Raw genomic sequence first — 20158 nt, 5'->3', positions numbered from 1 at the left:
GATAGTACTTTCAGTGAAATGAACTTAGTTACACAAAAAACGCAGTACATCCTCTGATGAAAACTAGTTTGGAATCACAGCCCTGTACCAGCCCCCAATGATCCATGCAGCACTTGTTAAAACTTCCTCAGTGTTGGGAGCTCACCATTTGAGACAGCCCGACTTAGTTTCAAAAAACTCTAACTACTAAGATTTTTTTAAAATATATAAATATAGGGGCGCCTGGGTGGCTCAGGAGGTTAGGCGTCTGCCTTCAGCTCAGGTCATGATCCCAGAGTCCTGCTCAGTGGGGAGCCTGCTTCTCCCTCTCCCTCTGACTCTCCCCCTCCTTGTGCTCACTCTTTCTCTCTCAAATGAACAAATAAAATATTTAAAAATATATAAATATATTCTTATAAAAATTAATCTGTTAGGGATAATGTTTCAGTAACCTTCATCCCTTCCCTCCATTGCACATTCTGCAACCACCTTCAGCAGCAATCCCAGTGAGGCCAGGTGAGTCGTAGGAGTAATCGCTGCAACAGCGAGCGCCCTACTAGCCGAGCATTGCTCTAAGTGCTTAATATGTATTCACTCAGTTCCTGCCTAGAACAACCTCATGGGGTAGGTATAATTATTATTCCTGTTGACAGATTTTTAGGAAGCACAAGGACTACTTTGCCCAAGTATGTGGCCAAGTTCACATTCCAACTCCAGCAGCCTGGCTCCAGAGCCCCTCCTCTTAACTATCCCACTTGTTGTATAAGGCTCCCTTACACAGCCAATCTGAATGCAAGAAATACCTCCACTCCCCTCCTCCTCCCATGGCTGCTGCCCCAGTTCAACTTCTCCTTCCATTTCCCCTGGATTGCTGCGGTAAACCCAACCCATTTCCCTGCCTCCACTCTCTGCATCTAATGTACTCCTCCCTCCTATCTTGCATACATTCACTCATTAATTCACTTACTGTGCGGGGCTTGAACTCACAGCCCTGGGATCAAGGCTTGAGCTGAGCTCAAGAGTCGGATGCTTAACCGACTGAGCCATCGAGGCACCCTCTTGCACACATTTAAGTTGCTGGGTTAAGCTTATTCTCATCATAAAAGTAGTTACGTTCAGTTAAAAAAAAGTTGAGAAATACAGACAAGCAGAAAGAAAAGAAAGCAAAAAGAATCCAATCTTATTCATAGTCTTACCAACCACCTAAACCATCTCTATGAACATTTTGATAACTTCCTTCCAGCCTCTCTTTTTTAATACATGAAGCCTTTTTTATCCATATGTGAGATTTTTTTTTTTTTTTAAAACTTGGCTATAATCACACTACATCTAAACTTTTAGTGAAAATTATCTCATGGGTATTTTTCATGTTATTAAACACACAACTGTTATTGTAAAGTTAAGCTCTGATCATATTAATTATATTTCAAAAATTTCCAAACTTCCTCCCATTCCTATCATATAAATTTCAAATTCCTTAGTTTGGCATTCACGGCCCTGTATAATCTACTGAAGCGTTTTTAGTTTGTTTTTTTTTTAAGATTTTATTTTTAAGTAATCCCTACACCCAATATAGGGCTCAAACTCACAATCCTGAGATCAAGACTTGCACACTCCATTAACTGAGCCCGCCAGGCGCCCCTATTGCAGTGTGTTTTATCTCCCATTTTTCCATACCCTAGCCCCCACCCCAATACATATTCTTAGCATACGGGATCTTCATTGCTTGAACACTTCCTACACACATTCTAAAGGACACATCAATTTTGATTGGTCTGTGCTTAAACTGAACTCTTCTCTCACTCCCAAACCTACTTCCAACACCCCCCACCCTCCCCCTACCCAAGCTCCACCATCACTGGCTCAGGGCAAATACCTTGGAGTTATATATTACTCCTTTTTTTCTCACATGACCCACATCTCATCTATCAGCAACTTCAATAGGCTTTGCCTTGGAATATCTATCGTGAACCGAAACACTTTTCAGCATCTGCCCCTTGACCTCCCAAATTCAAACCGCCTGTATTTCTCACCCATGCAAATATAATAGCCTATATCTAGACCTCCCTGCTTTTCACTCTGGTCTCTACGCACACTGCTTCCTTTTTTTTTAAGATTATTTATTTATTTGACAGAGAGAGACAGCGAGAGAGGGAACACAAGCAGGGTGAGTGTGAGAGGGAGATGCAGGCTTCCTGATGAGCAGGGAGCCCACCTTGGGATCATGACCTGAGCCGAAGGCAGACGCTTAATGACAGAGCCACCCAGACGCCCCATCACACTGCTTCCAATACAGGAGCCAAAGAGTCCTTTAGAAAAGTAAATTTTTTAAAAAGATTTTATTTATTTATTTGAGAGAGAGGGGAAGAAGCAGACTCCCTGCTCAGCAGGGAGACTGACAAAGCCTCGATCCCAAGACCCTGGGATCATGACCTGAACCGAAGGCAGATGCTTAACCGACTGAGCCACCCAGGCACCCAGCACTGGGATTTTTAAAAAGCTCCCGCAGGTGATTCTAATGTCCAGCCAGGACTGAGAACCACCAAGGCTCTGGTCAACTCTTGACCAGGAATCCTATCTCTAGAAATCTATCCTTTAAAAAAAAATTACTAATAGATAATCTGAATAGGCCTCTATAAAAGAAATTGAATCAATAACTAATAACTTTCCAAAACAGAAAGCACCAGGCCCAGATGGGTTCACTGGCAAATTCTACTAAACATTTAAGGAAGAAATTATACCAGTTGTCTAGAATCTCTTTCAGAAGACAGAAGCAGAAGGAATACATCCCAACTATTCTTATGAGGCCAGCATTACCCTAATGCCAAAACCAGACAAAAACATCACAAGAAAAGAAAAAAACTACAGATCAAATCTCTCATGAACATAGATGCAAAAATCCTCCACAAAATATTAATAAATTGAATCCAACAATGTATAAAAATTATACATCATGACCAGGTGAGAATTATCCCAGGTATGCAAGGCTGGTTTAACATTCAAAAATCAATTAATATAATCCATCATATTAACAGGCTAAAGAAGAAAAATCACATGATGATATCAACAGATGCAGAAAAAACTTTTGACAAAATCCAGCACCCATTCATGATACAAACTCACAGCTCCTAGGAATAGAGAGGTACTTCTTCAACTTGATAAAGAACATCTACCTAAAACCTATAGCTAATATCATACTTAATGATGAGAAACTCAGTTTTCCCACTAAGATGAGGAACAAGGTAAGGATGCCCCTTCTAGGCCACTGTTTTCAATATTGTACTGGAAGTTCTAGCTGATGTAATAAGACAAGAAAAGGAAATAAAAGATATACATATTGGGAAGGAAGAAACAAAGCTGTATTTGTTCACAGATGACATGACTGCCTATATGGAAAATTTTAAAGAATCAACAACAAAAAGTCCTAGAATTAATAAGCAATTGTAGTAAGGTTGCAGGATACAAGATTAATATACCCAAGTGAATCACCTTCCTATATACTAGGCAAGTGGAACAAATGGAATTTGAAATTACCATTTACATTAGCAGCCCCCTCCAAAATGAAATATTTATTTATTTTTGATATGAAATATCATATAAACAGATCTAAATGAGAAAAACTCTAAAACTCCAATGAAAGCTATCAAAGAACTAAATGTTCATGGATAGGGAGATTTGATATTGTCAAGATGCCAGTTCTTCCCAACTTGATCTGTAGATTGAACACAATGCCAATAAAAATTCCAGCAACTTATTTTGTGGATATCAACAACCTGATTCCAAAGTTTATATGGAGAGACAAAAGACCCAGAATAGCCAACTCAATATTGAAGGAGAAGAACAAAGTCAGAGAGGATTGACAATACCCAAACTCAAGACAGTGTGGTATTGGTGAAAGAATTGACAAAAAGGTCAATGGAACAGAATAGAGAACCCAAAATGGACCCACATAAATATAACCAACTGATATTTTTTTCTTTAAAATATGGAATGCTTCATGAATTTGCGTGTCATCCTTGCACAGGGGTCATGCTAATCTTCTCTGTTTTGTTCCAATTTTAGTATATGTGCTCCCGAAATGAGCACTATAGCCAACTGATTTTTAATAAAAGAGCAGAGGCAATACAATGGAGCAAAGATATTCTTTTAATAAATGGGGTGCTGGAACAATTGAACATCTATTCACCAAAAAAGGAATCTAGATATAGGCCTACAGTCTTCACAAAAACTAACTCCAAATGGATCACAGACCTAAATATAAAACTCAAAACTATAAAACTCCTAGAAGAAAACACAGGAAAAACCCTAAATGACCTTGGATAAGGTCATGATTTTGCAGAAGGAACACCAAAGGTATGATCCATGAAAGAAATAATAAGTTGGACTTCATTAAAATTAAAAACTTCTCCTCTGCAAAAGACAATGTCAAGAGAATGAGGAGGCAGGCTACAGATTATGATAGAGTATTTACAAAAGATACATCTGATAAAGGACTGTTGTCCAAAATATGTAAACTCTTGGGGTGCCTGGGTGGCTCAGTTGGTTAAGCGTCTGCCTTTGGCTCGGGTCTTGATCCCGGGGTCCTGGGATAGAGCTACGCATAGATCAGGCTCCTTGCTCAGCAGGGTGTCTGCTTCTCCCTTTCCCTCTGCCTGCCTGTGCTCTCTCTCCCTGTCAAATAAATAAATAAAATCTTTAAAAAAAAAAAAAAAAAACCAAAACCAAAACCAAAAAAACCCCAGAATATATAAACTTAAAGCTCGACAATATGAAAATTAACAATCTGATTAAAAAATGGGCAAAAATCCTGAACAGACACCTCACCAAAGAATATATACAGATGGCACATAAGTATATGAAAAGTTGCTCAACATCAGATGTCATCAGGAAAATGAAAATTAACATAAAGATGAGATATCACGTGTATAGGAAAAACCTTATAGTCCTCCTATATGTTTATCCTTTACTCTCACATGACTACCATACTCACATTGCTTCTGACACCAGATGTGTGGGGTTTTTTTTCCCCCATGCCAAGCAATTCTGCAACACCACATGGGTGTCCTGCCATTTACCTCAATTCTCACACTCTCTACTTAGAGATAGTGTCAGATCCCGCAGGTTAAGGGCTCACTCCCACAAGACTTCCCTCTACTTCAGATGCTAATCACAAGTAGTAGTCCCAGGTTACCCAGAACTCTGTCCAATTGTCTACAGGTCAGAGGTTCCCATGACCTCCTCCTTCCTGGATTTGATTAATTTGCTAGTTCACAGATCTCAGGAATACAGTTCCTTACGCTTACCAGTTTATTAAAGGATATGATAAAAGCCAGATGCTCAGCCAGACGAAGAGATACATAGGGCAAGATCTGGGAGGGTTCCAAGCTTTTGTTCCTGTGGAATTGGGGTGTATCACCCTCCTGGCACGTGGATGTGTTTACCCACCTGGAAGCTCCCCAACCATCATGGAGGCATTAAATATTAAGTCCATTTTCATCCCCTCTCCCCTCTTTCCAGAATGGGACAGGGCTGAAAATTCCAAGCTTTGAATCATGGTCTTTCTAGTGAGCAGACCCACACAGGAGCCATCCAGGAACCCACCCAGAGTCACCTCCTTAGAACAAAAGACACTCCTATCACCCAGGAAATTCCAAGGGACTTAAGATCCCTATGTCAGGAACCTGGGTCAAAGATCAAATATTAGAACAAAAGATGCTCCTAGTGCTCTTATCACAGGAAATTACAGGGGTTTAGGAGCTCTGTGCCAGAAACCAGGTGCAGAGACCAACATATATTTCTTCTGTTATTTCACACCACTACACACCTATTAGAACAGCCAATATCCAGAACACGGACAACGTCAAATGCTGTAATGCTATGGAGTAACAGGAATTTTCATTCATTACTGGTGGGAACACAAAATGGTAGAGACACTTTGAAGACTAGTCTGGCAGTTTCTTACAAAACTAAATACATTCTTACCATAATTCCAGTAATTGTGCTCCTTGGCATTTACCCAAATGAACTGAAAACATGTCCATACAAAAACCTGCATGTGGATGTTCACAGCAGCTTTATTTATCATCGCAAAAACTTGGAAAAAAACTAAGATGTCCTTCAGTTGGTGAATGGATAAACTATGCTTCATCCAGACAAGGAGGAAACTTAAATTCGTATTCCCAAGTTAAAGAAGCCAATATGAAAAGGCTACGTATTATACAATTTGAACTACGAGACATTCTGGAAGATGCAAAAGTATGGAAAGAGTAAAAAGATCAGTGGTTGCCAGGGGCTAGTGGGGAAGGACAGATGAATAGATGGAGCACAGAGGATTTTTAGGGCAGTGAAACAACTCTGTGTGATACCATAGTGGTGGATACATGTAATGATACATTTGTCAAAATCCATAAAATGTATAACACCAAGGGTGAACCTAGTGTAAACCATGGCCTTTGGGTGATAATGACAATAATGGGACAATGATTAGAACAAATGTGCCCTTTGGTGCAGGACATCCATGGTGGGGATGACAGTGGGGGAGGTTGTGCATGTGTGGGGACAGGGAATATATGAGAACGCTCTGCACTTTTTGCTTAGTTTTTCTCTGAACCTAAAACATAAGTTTATTAATTTTAAAAAATTACTTATGCACAGGAATATACAAGGGGTTATTTATGGGGCACGTGGGTGTCTGACTCTTGATTTCAGCTCAGCTCATGATCTCAGGGTCATGGAATGGAGCCCCGTGTCCAGCTCCGAGCTCAATGTGGAGTCTGCTTGGGATTCTCTCTCTCCCTCTGCTTCTGCCCCCCCTTCCCCCACTCATGCTCTCTCTTGTGCTCTCTCTCAAATAAATCTTCAAAAAACCCACAAAGGGTTATTTATGATAGCAAAAATGTGTAAACAATCTTACAGTCCGAGGGCAGGGAAATAGTTATGTGAATTACATCCCACAGCCACTCAGTTCTATCTGTGAAACATTTATAATGAGCAGGGCAAATGCTGAGAAATTGAAAAAAAGCAGCTATCTATACTTGTACAAACGGAATGATAAGATTATATATTGCAAAAAGCCTAGGAGGATAACATGCTGAAATGTTAGCAGTGAGTTATCTTTAGGTTTTAAATTTTGTTTTTATAAATGTGTGTTCTTTTTATTGTAAAACTCATGATAAAAAACTTAAAAATACAGAAATGGATAGCAAACAGAAATCACCATAACCCCATTATCTGCCGGTAACAGAGGTCACCTTCAATTGTGAGAGAGTGGGTGATTTTCTTTTCTTTCTGTGTTCTCTTATTTGTAGACTTTCTACTGTTAGTAGAAAATTTAATACTTTATTTTTATTTTTACCTTTTTAAAGATTTTATTTATTTATTTATTTATTTTTGATGTAGTGTTCCATGATTCATACACCCAGTGCTCCATTCAGTACGTGCCCTCTTTAATACCCATCACCAGGCTAACCCATCCCCCCACCCCCCTCCCCTCTAGAACCCTCAGTTTGTTTCTCAGAGTTCATAGTCTCTCATGGTTCGTCTCCCCCTCTGATTTCCCCCCCTTCATTTTTCCCTTCCTGCTATCTTCTTCTTTTTTTTAACATATAATGTATTGGGGCGCCTGGGTGGCTCAGTTGTTAAGCGGCTGCCTTTGGCTCAGGTCATGATTCCAGGGTCCTGGGATCGAGCCCCACATCGGGCTCCCTGCTCTGTGGGGAGCCTGCTTCTCCCTCTCCCACTCCCCCTGCTTGTGTTCCCTCTCTCACTGTGTCTCTGTCAAATAAAAAAAAAAAAATCTAACATATAATGTATTATTTGTTTCAGAAGTACAGGTCTGTGATTCAACAGTCTTACACAAGATTTTATTTTTAAGTGATCTCTACACCCAACATGGGGCTCAAACACACAACTAGAGATCAAGAGTCACATGCTCTTCCAACTGAGCCAGCCAGGTGCCCCTCTTTAAAATAATCCTCCAGGGCGCCTGGGTGGCTCAGTCGGTTAAGCGTCTGACTTTTGGATTCGGCCAGGGTCATGATCTTGGGGTCCTAAGATTGAGCCCCGCATTGGGCTCTATGCTCAGCAGAGAGTCTGCTTGTTCCTCTCCCTCTGCTTCTCTCCCTGCTCTCTCTCTCTGGAATAAATAAATAAAATCTTAAAAAAAAATACTACTAATAATAATCCTTGTAGGGGCACCTGGCTGGCTCATTCAGTGGAGCGTGTGACTCTTGATCTTGGGGTTTTGAGTTTGAGACCCACATGCGGTGTGGTGTTTGCTTAAAATTTAAAAAAAATTTTTTAAATAAATAAATAAATAAATAAAAATAATCCTTTTCAGGCATCAGTTCGAAGGCCACCATCAGCCTCTCCACAGAATCTTCCAAATCCTCCAGTTTGAATGGATCTCTCATCCCTAGCTACACTGATCTGTGTCTGGTTTAGCTCAGGACACAGCTTACTCTGTGTGCTTATTAATTGTGTACTTGCATTTCCTTCTCTCCTTGCAGGCAGAGACAAGTCTTACCTTTTCTATATCCTAGCTCTGTATCTAGAAATTTACTGATTAAATGTCTCTGCCATGTTCCCCTGTCATGTCCCTGCCAGCATATTTGTGTGCCCTCTCCCCAGCCAACTGGGTGGATGCTCAAAGAGGATCTGTCTTCTTTTAGGGGAGCTGGATGGCCTGAATCTCTCCCAGCTTCCTAGCTTGAATTTGTTCTATCTCTCCCTCCCACAGACCAGGACACAAAGGGCGGGGCATTTTCTCCAGAAGGGCCCCAGTCATAATGCACCTTTGTATGAAGCAGCAACCTTTGCACTGGCTCCAATTAGTATTTTCAGAGAAATCCGTTTATCAGATTAACTAGCTGGCAGTGACATGCAGAGCCTGACCCTGGGACAGCGATAGAGGCAAACTAAGGTGGGCTGGTGAGTGGGTAGCAGAGCAAAGATCTGGCTGGTGGGGAGCAGTATGAGTGTTCTGGGGTAGATGAGGCAGACTAGGGGCAAGACAGGTAAGGGGGCAGGGATTAGGTTGGGGCAGCACTGACTTAGGAGGCCATGAAAATACCAAAAGGGATGGGAGGATCTCCTTTTTTTTTTTTTACCAAAGCACTTAGAGCCATAGTGTGAGCTGAAAACCAGGAGCCGCACAAGAATCTGGCTGGACACCAAGAACAGCCTCAGTCTATTGTTTTAGGATTTCAGGTGATCATTTCTTTTCTGTCCCTAAGGATGGCCATATCCACAATTATATAGCACTTACACTGTGCCACTGGCCTATGCTTTTTATTATATTAATTTGATCAATCTAAAAACCAGGGGAGAGAGGTATTATTATCTTTATGTTACAGATGAGGAAACTGGCACGAAAAGATGAAGGAATTTGCCCAAGTTCCCACAGCCAGACATGGACAATCTAGAGTGTGGAATCCATCAGAACCTGCGCTTGGCCCTGCTGGGGGCTCCCCAAGTGCTGAGAGGACACAGTGACATCTGCCCTTCCAGGATCAGGCCCCCCCAAGGCCTCTGCTCAACCCTTTCACTTTTCCTGTCTGGTTCTACAGGAGGAAGCAAAAGGGCTAGAAAGTCTGTAGCACTGAGGTGTATTTTTACTTGCCTTCAGGGGCAGTTTAGAGGTGACCAAGAAACAAGCTCTTAAAAAAAAAAAAAAAAGGAGATCCTCCCATCCCTAATTGTGTAGTATTCAAAAGCTCCTTCTGGGGACGCCTGGGTGGCTCAGTCGGTTGGGCGTCTGCCTTTGGCTCAGGTCATGATCCCAGGGTCCTGGGCTTGAGTCCTGTATCGGGTTCCTTGCTCAGCGGGGAGCCTGCAACTCCCTCTGCTTGTGCTCTCTCTCTCTGACAAATAAATAAATAAAATCTTTAAAAAAAAAAAAGTTCCCTCTGTTTATCAGCCCATCCAACTGCTGAGTTTAATTTAGCCTTGCAAATAACCTCTAAGCATCTCCTGGAGCTGAGAGAAGTTCAGGCATTTAAAAAATACTTATTGTAGGGGCATCTGGGTGGCTCAGTTGGTTAAGCATCTGACTCTTGGTTTTCAGCTCAGGTCATGAGTCCAGGGTCCTGGGATCCTGCCCCTCGTCAGGCTCTGCACTCAGCACGGAGTCTGCCACCCCCCCTCTCTTCCTCTGTTCCTCCCCTTACTCGTGCACACACACTCTCTCTCTCAAATAAATAAATAAATAAATAAATAAATAAATAAATAAAATACTTATTGTATACCTACTATGTGCCAAGCACTGGTCTGAGTGCCAAAATAATTTTTTTTGGCTGAAAGGATTATTATAGTCAACAAGATGGCAGAAAAATTTGAAGGTCTCCTCAAGCAGAGATGGAACACATGGGACTACTGAGGTGCCTCCCCTCTGCTCCGGGGCCCAGGCCTTCCCGAGAAGAGCAGTCATAGGAACAGGTCGGGAGTGGCTGATGTCAAAGATGTCTCCGAGGCAGAAGGCGCTTAACAGAGGGCTTTTGGGTCCCAGACACTGTGTCACCACAAGATGTAAGAGGCCTAGATCCCCAAGTCACTGCTTGGAGGTTAGGAAGTGAAAAAAGCTGTCTGAATTTATGTAACCCTAATGACAGACGACAGTGCTAGTTTGTTTGGTGGAACTGGGGAAATGGGCTCCCCCTGGTCTGGGAGGCTATCCCTAAATTGGTCAGTCTCCTCCCCACAGGGCTCATCTCTTCTGTAGGGTCTCCTGAAGCACCTTGTTTGAATTTCTACAATGGCACTTCTAGTGGATGTTTTGGGGTCAGTCTTCTATTGGGTGGTGAGCTCCTTAAGGGTAAGGCTTAATATAAGCCCATCACTCGGGTGCTCAAGAAACTGAGATGATTCAGTGGGGAGAAAGGAGGAACAATGTACCTTTGGACAGAACGTCTAAACTGATGGTAAGATACCCAAGTGGTCCTCCTCCACCAGCATTTCAAATAAGGTCTTCAAGGTCAGGTAAGACGTTAGAGTGTGATTTAGGCCATCAGAAAAGTGTCAACATTGAGAACTCTAACAGCAGGGGAGATCCTGTAGATCAAGATCATGGTAGCAAGGCACTGCGCCGAGCTCTTTTCATCTTTTTTTTTTTAATTTTCTTTTTTTTAGAGAGAGAGTGAGGGGGGAGGGGCAGAGGAAGAGGGAGAGAGAGAATTCCAAGCAGACTGCCCACTGAGCACAGAGCCCCATGCAGGGCTCGATCTCATGACCTCAAAATCATGACCTGAGCAGAAAGCAAGAGTCGGACACTGAACTGACTGAGCCACCCAGGCACCCCTCATCATTATTTTACTCCATTCTCAGAGCAACCCCAGGAAGTAGTGATTACTATTGCAACTTCAAAGATGAGGAAGCTGAGACTCAGGTTATATATGGTTACATTCTGGTAAGTTGAGGGGCTAGAACTCAGATAAAAGCAAGAGCAACACAATAAGCACAATCATAAACATAAAGAGGGGCTCCTGGATGGCTCAGTTGGTTAAGTGTCTGCCTTCGGCTCAGGTCATGGTCCCAGGGTCCTGGGATCGAGCCTTGCATCGGGCTCCCTGCTCCGTGGGAAGCCTGCTTCTCCCTCTCCCACTCCCCCTGCTTGTGTTCCCTATCTCGCTGTCTCTCTCTGTCAAACAAATAAATAAAATCTTTAAAAAAAATCATAAACATAAAGACAGTGAATTACTATTTATTGAATACTTAGGATGCCCCAGATAATTTAGTACTTTTTTTTTTTAAAGTAAACTTTACACCCTACATGAGGCTTGAACTCCGGACTCCAAGATCAAGAAGAATCACATGCTCAACCAATTGAGCCAGCCAGGCGCCTCTAATTTAGTACTTTTATACACTTACATCTTGTAGCCATCCTATGAAACAGTATCTACAAATGCAAAAGTATAGTTCTAGTAATCAGCTAAGCTCTTAACCACTATGGCTTTAAGTAAACTTTGGGGGACACTCACTATTAAAGGGCTAGAAAGACAATAATTTGCAAAAACACTTTACAGCTTTAAAAATGATTTCACATATCTTATACCATTTGATGCTCACAACGTGGTGAAGGGGGATGGGCAAGGCAAGTGTTTTGACACTCAGTTGAAAGATGAGGAACCTAAGACTCCAAGATACAGTCAATATTAGAATGGTCTTCCGACCTCTAATCCAAGCCTCATTAAAAGCACAGGTAGAAAAGAAATAATACATAGAAAGGCTGAATGTTAAATGATGGAAATCATATAATAAATATTAACTGAAAGGAAGTTTATGCCAAATATTTTTTTAAGATTATTTATTTATTTACTTGAGAAAGAGAGACAGAGATAGCGAGAGAGAGCATGGGCAGGGAGGAGAGGGAGAAGCAGGCTCCCCGCAGAGCAGGGGGCCTGACACAGGGGTGGATCCTGGGATTCCAGGATCGTGACCTGAGCCTAAGGCAGACGCTTAACCGACTAAGCCACCCACGTGCCCCAGTTTATGCCAAATATTAACATGATAAAACAGATGCTAAGGCAGGGGTGCCTGGATGGCTCAGTTGGTTAAGTGTCTGCCTTTGGCTCAGGTCATGGTCCTGGAGTCCTGGGATCCAGCCCCACATCTGGCTCCCTGCTCAACTGGGAGTCTGCTTCTCCCACTCCCTCTGCTCCTCCCCCTCCCCCTGCTCATGCTCACTCTTTCTCTCTTGCTCCCTCACTCTCTCTCTCAAATAAATAAATGAAATATTTTTAAAAAAATAGATGCTAAGGCAAAAGGCATTATAAAAGATAGTCACCATATGATGATTTGAAAATCTGCTATAATAATAATTTGTTTGCTAGAATAATACAGTAATTCTAAATCTGTATATCCCAAGTAAGAAAAGCTTCAAAATACATAAAGCTAAACCTGACAAAACTATAAGGAGAAATTGATAAATCCACATCTGGGCAAGAGAGTTTTAATACATCTTTTTAAATAATTGATTAGATCAAGGGGCACCTTGGTGGCTCAGTTGGTTAAGCATCTGTCTTTGGCTCAGGTCATGATCTCAGGGTCCTAGGATTGAGCCCTGGGTCAGGCTCCCTGCTCAGCAGGGGAGTCTGTTTCTCCCTCTCCTTCTGCCTCTCTCCCCCCACCTTCCCCCGCTCATGCTCTCTCTCTCCAGTAAATAAAATCTTTAAAAAATAATAATTGATCGGGGCGCCTGGGTAGCTCAGTCGTTGGGCGTCTGCCTTTGGCTCAGGTCATGATCCCAGGGTCCTGGGATCGAGCCCCACATCGGGCTCCCTGCTCAGCGGGAAGCCTGCTTCTCCCTCTCCCACTCCCCCTGCTTGTGTTCCCTCTCTCACTGTGTCTCTCTCTGTCAAATAAATAAATAAACTCTTTAAAAATAAATAAATAAATAAAAATAATTGATAGATCAAGCAGACAAAAAATAGTATATGTATGTATGTGTATAGATATCAAGCTTGTTAAATAAATATGTATATGTGTATGTGTATTGGAGAACACGCATTCTTTCTGAGCATACAGATTTACTACATATTAGGTCATAAGGCAAGTCTCAAAACATTTCAAAAAAATGTGTGTTATAAAGACTGTATTAACTGACCCAAATGGAATTAACTTAGAAATTATGATCAGCAACAAAATTTCCGCCCATGTGGAAATTTTAAAACACACTTCCAAATAACTTAGAGGTCAAAGAAAAAAATCTTCATGGAAATTTTTTAAGAACTAGAACTAAATGAAAATCAAAATGCTCTATTGTAAATCTTATGGGATGCCTACACTCAGACCCAGCTTTTCCACTTCAAGATACCTACCCAAGAGAAATGAAAGTTTATGCCCACAAAAGACTTGTACAAGGATGTTCACAGTTGCTTTATTCATAATAGCGAAAACCTGGAAATAATCCAAATGTGCATCAACAGAGAATGAATAAGCCAATAGTGTATATCCATCTGTAAATTGGAATGAACTCGGTAATTAAAAGGAACAAATTAATACATGCAACATGTACTGAGTGACAGAAGCCAAACACAAAAGAGTATATACTGTATGGTTCCATTTAGATGAACTTCTAGCCAAGTATATTTCTAAACTGACTAACTCTGGTGGTGAAGGGTAGACCGATCCATAATGAACCCCATGACCATGGAACTTTCTAGAATGATGGAAATGTCCTATATCTCAATTTGGATGATGGCAACATGGGCATTTACATTTGCCAAAACTAAAAAAACTGAAGATTTTAAGATCTGTACGTACATAATTTGTATGATATGTATATTCAATAAGAAAAAAAACATATAGGATGCAACTAAAAAACACAGGGAAGTATATAGTCTTAAGTGTACATATTAGAAAAGAAAACAGATCCCAAATTGATCAACCAAGCTCAGAAGTTAGGAAGTTAAAAAAAGAGCAGCAGAATAAATCCTAAGAAAACAGAAAGGAGAAAGCAATAAAATAAGAGCAAAAATTAATGAAATGGAAAATAAATAGTAGAGAAAATCAAGAAAGTCAAAAGTCGTATGCTCAAAGGACTAATAAAATAGACAAAACTTAGGTAGTATTGATCAAGAACAAAGATATAAATAAACAATGTTAGAGATTTTAAAAGTGATATATTTAAGTCCATAGCTGAGTTTTTTTTAATTATTCATTCATTTATTTATTTGACAGAGAGACAGAGCACAAGCAGGGGGAGTGGCAGAGAGGGAGAAGCAGACTCCCCGCTGAGCAGGGAGCCAGATGCAGGGCTCAATCCCAGGACCCTGGGATCATGACCTGAGCTTAGGCAGATGCTTAACCAACGGAGCCAGCCAGGCGCCCCTGCAGCTGAGTTTTAAAAATGAGAACTATATAGGGGCGCCTGGGTGGCTCTGTTGGTTAAGCAACTGCCTTCGGCTCAGGTCATGATTCTGGAGTCCCGGGATCGAGTCCCACATCGGGCTCCCTGCTCAGCGGGGAGTCTGCTTCTCCCTCTGACCCTCCCCCTCTCATGCTCTCTGTCTCCCATTCTCTCTCTCAGATAAATAAATAAAATCTTTAAAAAAAAAAAATGAGAACTATATGAACAACTTTATGCCAATAAATTTGAAGCAAATTGGACAATATTACAGAAAAATATAACTTACCAAAACTAATCCAAGAAGAAAGAGAAAAACTATATAGTCCCTATATAGTCCTATATGCAGAATAACAACGTATTTTATTACCCAAACCAGGACATCTTTAAAAGTGAAAGGGGGCATTATTAATAAATACGCCAGGGAATAGGCAAAACCTGGCATTAGCCCAGGCAAACCAGGATGTGTAGTCATTTTACTTATAGCTGTAAACAAAATATAAAATGTTCCGACAAAGATGATACCAGGTCTAGAAGGTTTTCTAGGAATGCTTGACCAAACATTCACAAACACATCAATTCCAATTTTATGCCACTTTTTCTTAGAGATTAAAAAATAAAGAAACCCTCTCAACTTATTCAATGATATTAGTAAAATCCTAATTCCAAACCGGCCAAATATAGTATGAGAAAGAAAACTGACAGGTTAAATAATTTAGGAGCATAAATGCTGATCATGTTTTTTCAAAATATAACCAGACCAAACCAAACCCAGCAGTATATTAAAAAGATAATACAGGGGCACCTGGCTGGCTCAGTTGGTTAAGCAGCTGTCTTCAGCTCAGGTCATGATCTCAGGGTCCTGGGATAGAGCCCCACATCTCGTTCCCTGCTCTCAGCGGGGTGTCTGCTTCTCCCTCTCCCTCTGCTCCTCCCCCGCTCTCTCTCTCTCAAATAAATAAATAAAATCTTTTAAAAAAGAAATAAAAACTAAAAAGATAATATATCACATGACAATTCAATTTATCCCAGAAATGCAAAGAAAGTTTAACATTAAAATATTTATGTAATTTAGAGCATCCACAATGAAAAAAGAAAACACATAGTATCACTTCAATACATGCAGAAAAAGCATTTGATAAAATTCAACACCTGTTAAAAAGCATTTACTAAAAACCTATACCAATCATTATTATTAGTAGGGAACCCTAAGAAGCACTTCCGGGGGTATGGAGGGATGGGCAAAGTGAGTGAAGGGGAGTGGGAGATATAAGATTCCAGTTATGGGATGAACAAGCCACACGAATAAAAGGCACAGCCCAGGGAATACAGTCAGTGGCGGTGTAATAGCCTTGTACGGTGTCAGATGGTGGCCACCCCCGTGGTGAGCACAGCATAACCTATAAACCTGTTGAGTCACTTGTTCTATACTTGAAATTAATGTAACATTGTGTGTCAACTATCCTTCAATTAAGAAAAATGGGGATGGGGCAACTGGCTGGTTAAGTCGGAAGAGCATGTGACTCTTGACCTCGGGGTCCTGAGTTTGAGCCCCACAATGGGTGTAGAGATTACCAAAAAAAAACAAAACAAAACAAAACAAAAAAATATATATATATACACATATATATATGAAGAAGCGGCATTTCCTTCAAACTCAGAACACATCAAGGAGGCCCGCTGTTCCTGCTTCTAGCTGACATTACATTGGCACAACAGCAGAAAGCAAAGGAAAATAAATTCAAGGTATAGATTAGAAAGAAACAATAATGTCATTAGTAATACACGATATGATTGTTTGGCTAGAAGCCCTTCAAATCCATAAGTTACTAAAATTAGTGAGAAGAATGATCAACAAAACTGAGTACGTCATAGTGTTTATTGGAGGGATGGCACCAAAAGGGAGACACAGGAAATGTCCATGGAATTGCTGATGTTGTATTCACGTTGTAGGGTGGGTATCACAGGTTTAGTTTTATTACACTACTTCATAATTTATATATATATTTATATATGTATTTATGTTCCTCTGGATCATATAATTCATTATTCAATTAAATGACTTTTTACTTTCTATATTACACATTTATTAGTCGTTCTGTTCTTTTACAATGCAAATGTCAAAATGTCTGTATTTGGAAGAAAAAAAAATGATTAAAGAAAGAAAAAACAAAAGCCAATGAACAGAGGCTGGATGGGTTTGATGGATGGGCTGGTGGGTGGCAGGGAGGGTGGTTAATAAGGCCAAGTCCAATTAACGTCAGGACAAGGGCTCAGTCAAGGACTGAGAAGAGGCTGGGAGATTGGGGGGGTCGGGGTGGGGGGAAGACCGATAGCAGTGACCTTTAAGAGGGCAGTTTTTATAGGCTGGCAGGAGGCGGGGCCCAAAAGCAGAGGGTTAAATCATGAATGAATAAATAGCAAAAAACTGGAAACCACCCAAAGACCTAACAATCAGGGCCTGGTTAAACAACCATAGCACCATTCATAGAAGAAATGATGCTGTGTCCACACACAGACGGGCTTACAAAATTAGGTGACGTAAAAAATTTCAGGACACAAGATAGCATTTGTGCCGATTACAATCATGAAAGGACATGCGTGTGCGGTGAGGAGCAGACATGATTGGACAAGATCGAGTCCTGTTTGCGGATGCTGTTTTAAGGCTAGGGGATTTTTTTTTTCCTTCTTGGGAATGCTGGCCATCAACAAACAAAAACATGTCATGTTTCTTTAAAACCCACAGAATGGCTGTTGAAGAGATGGACGCAGCAAGTGAAGGCCACTTGGTGGAGAAATATGTCGGTGCCAGGAAGGAATGAGATGGCAGAGCAGCTGGGGGAGTGTGAAGGGCTTTGGGCAGCAGCTGGTGGTGGGGAGGGGAGGGAGAGGCCGTCTGTTTCCTTGACTGCCTCTATTTCTTTTTTTAATTAAAAAATTAATAATCTTCCTTTTAACAAATTCAAACGGTCGAGAAGTGTGCGTGTGTGGGGGTGTGGGGGGGTGGGGGGGTTGTGTGGAGAGAGAGCCCTCAGCCCCATCCCTACTCCCCACTGTTAATAGTTGAGGGTAGCTCTCCAGAGCTGTACCACCTTCTATTATATGCAGCTCACTGGTTTTTAATTACAGAGGGAGATAGGCTTTCTCAAGTATAGCGTTAGAGGAACGAAATGGGGAGATGTCCCATCCTCCAGAGCTGACTTCTGTTGGAAAGTGTCCTTCCAGACTGTTTTGTCGTGTAAATGCCTATATATATTCACGTATGGCTTTATGGTTGGTTGTTTTTACAAAAGCGGGAACGTTTTCTACCCATCGTGGAGCGGTTTCACTCTACAATATGTCGTGATGGATCACTCCCAAGTCACCACATAGAGATTAACCTCATGCTTGAATAGCTGCCTAATACCCCACAGCATACAGATGAAAGGTAAGCTTCAGAGAACACAGGGGCATCGCTTTCCCTACGATGGGCAGGGAAGGAGACACAGAGACAAAAGATTCAAGATGGCAGGAGGCATTACTTGGAGGCGGACCGGTCCTGGGAGCCGGAAGCAAGCAAACAGCGGGGGTCTTCTTTCTGCCCTCTTCTCTTAAGCCAGAGTCCCATCCAAATCTAGCTAAACAACACAGAACTGCACGGGGGAGGGTTATGATTTGAGCCCGAGTGATAAGGCCACCGCTGGGGACCCAACTTCCTTGAGTGACCTGTTCTTCCCCTGGCGGTGGCTAGGCTGAGCCCACTTATCAGAAATCTTAAGGGGGGCCCCAGAACAGCAGTTCTGTAAGTGGGGTCCCTGAGCCAGCAGAAGCAGCATCAACTAGGGGACCAGCCAGACAGGCAAATTCTCGGGTCCTGGGTCCTACTGAATCAGAATCTTGGGGAGTGAGTTGTAGCAATCCCTGGTTGAGGAGTCCTCCAGGGGGATGCAGATGTAGGGAAGGCAACTTTGAATACCTTTGTTCTAGAATGAGGCTTTGAGTTTGACCCGCCCCACCCCAGTCTCCCAGGAGCGGCAGAGAAGTCGGCCCAGAAGAGGATGAGTTGGCCAACTACCCAGTTGGGTCTTCTGTGAGTTTAGACACTGTTGGCAAAGTCAGCGAGCGACCTCGGTAGTCCCTGGTGCTGCCCTCCCCACCCTATGACACCACCTCCATTTCACCACCTCCCCTTCTTAAAAAAACAAAACAAAACACCACAACAGAAAGGGAGTGTGGCAGTGTAACCCACTGCCTTCCACTTTCCCTTAACAGCGTCCCCTCCCAGTTTAAGTAACCCCTCCCCTGGGGCACTGCCCTTCAAGGATGGAGGGCGGAGGAGGCAGAGGGGAGAGCTGCTTTGAAAGTTGGGGAGGAAATGGGATGTGGCTTCAGTGTGGCTGGGTTGGGGGAGGGAGTTGGAGGGAGAAGAGAAAGGGAGAGGAAGAATGTCCTCATTTCACCCAGCTGCTTCTGCCTGCACCTGTTCAGCTGAGGCCTGAGGAAGGACACCAGTAAATGAAACACAGCCCCACCCAGTCTAGAGGGGCCCCTTCCCACACTGTCGTGGGGCCCGGGCTAACTGACAGGAAAACTGTGAATGGGTTCAGGTGGCTGAAATGAGGGGCTAGGGGGAAACAGCTGGGCTGCTCTGGGGCATAGAGCAACTGTCTTCTGTCACCCCCAGGCTCTCAGAGTTTTGGGCAAGGGGTGGAGGGCTGGGGCAGGTGGGGACCCAGTCTGAGACCCGCAGATCTCCGTCGGAGGCTGAATGGGGTATCACCGCGGAGAGGGAAGTCTCAAGAGAAACGGCCACGCCCAGCTAGAGCAGGTTCCTGTTGTTAAGCCCGACGACATTCCGTGAGGGTCTTCAGTTACTCGATGGGCCATCACCTTCTCTTAAAAAACAAAATTGACTTTATTTGTACAGCAGTTTTAGGTTCACAGAAAAAGTGAGCTGTGAAAAGTGACAGGACATTTTGTTTATTTTATTTTTTTTAAAGATTTTATTTATTTATTTGACAGAGACAGCGAGAGAGGGAACACAAGCAGGGGGAGTGGGAATGGGAGAGGCAGGCTTCCCGCTGAGCAGGGAGCCCGATGTGGGGCTTGATCCCAGGACGCTGGGACCACGACCTGAGCCGAAGGCAGACGCTTAAAGACTGAGCCACCCAGGTGCCCTGTGACAGGACATTTTAAAAGCCCGCTCTTGGTCTGTGCCCCAGAGAAACACACAGCGGCAGTTCATCCGAGTGGTCATTGGTCAACCAGTCAATCAATCAGTTGTACCTGCAACTTACATTTTATACACATCCAGTGAGGGCTTCCTCAAACTTATTAAGAATCAAGAGGAAGTTGAGGTGG

The 20158-nt window shown here is 42.4% G+C and overlaps 2 protein-coding genes and 1 non-coding gene across 3 annotated transcripts in view; all 3 read right to left on the bottom strand.

Annotated features, from left to right (window-relative positions):
- Nucleotides 1–20158, bottom strand: part of CCND3 (cyclin D3) — a 90564-nt gene that overhangs the window by 39444 nt on the left and 30962 nt on the right. The window lies entirely within an intron of this gene.
- The window catches only part of MED20 (mediator complex subunit 20), a 174495-nt gene that overhangs the window by 123445 nt on the left and 30892 nt on the right, over nt 1–20158 (bottom strand). The gene's annotated exons all lie outside the window — the stretch shown is intronic.
- Nucleotides 3959–4065, bottom strand: LOC118542255 (U6 spliceosomal RNA). The gene has a single exon (XR_004920499.1). It is a non-coding gene; the product is annotated as a U6 spliceosomal RNA (small nuclear RNA).

The sequence above is a fragment of the Halichoerus grypus genome, chromosome 9, assembly GCF_964656455.1.
Source record: "Halichoerus grypus chromosome 9, mHalGry1.hap1.1, whole genome shotgun sequence".
Taxonomy (NCBI): domain Eukaryota; kingdom Metazoa; phylum Chordata; class Mammalia; order Carnivora; family Phocidae; genus Halichoerus; species Halichoerus grypus.
The sequence above is the reverse complement of the archived record's forward strand: the minus strand, read 5'-3'. Positions and strand labels throughout refer to the sequence as shown.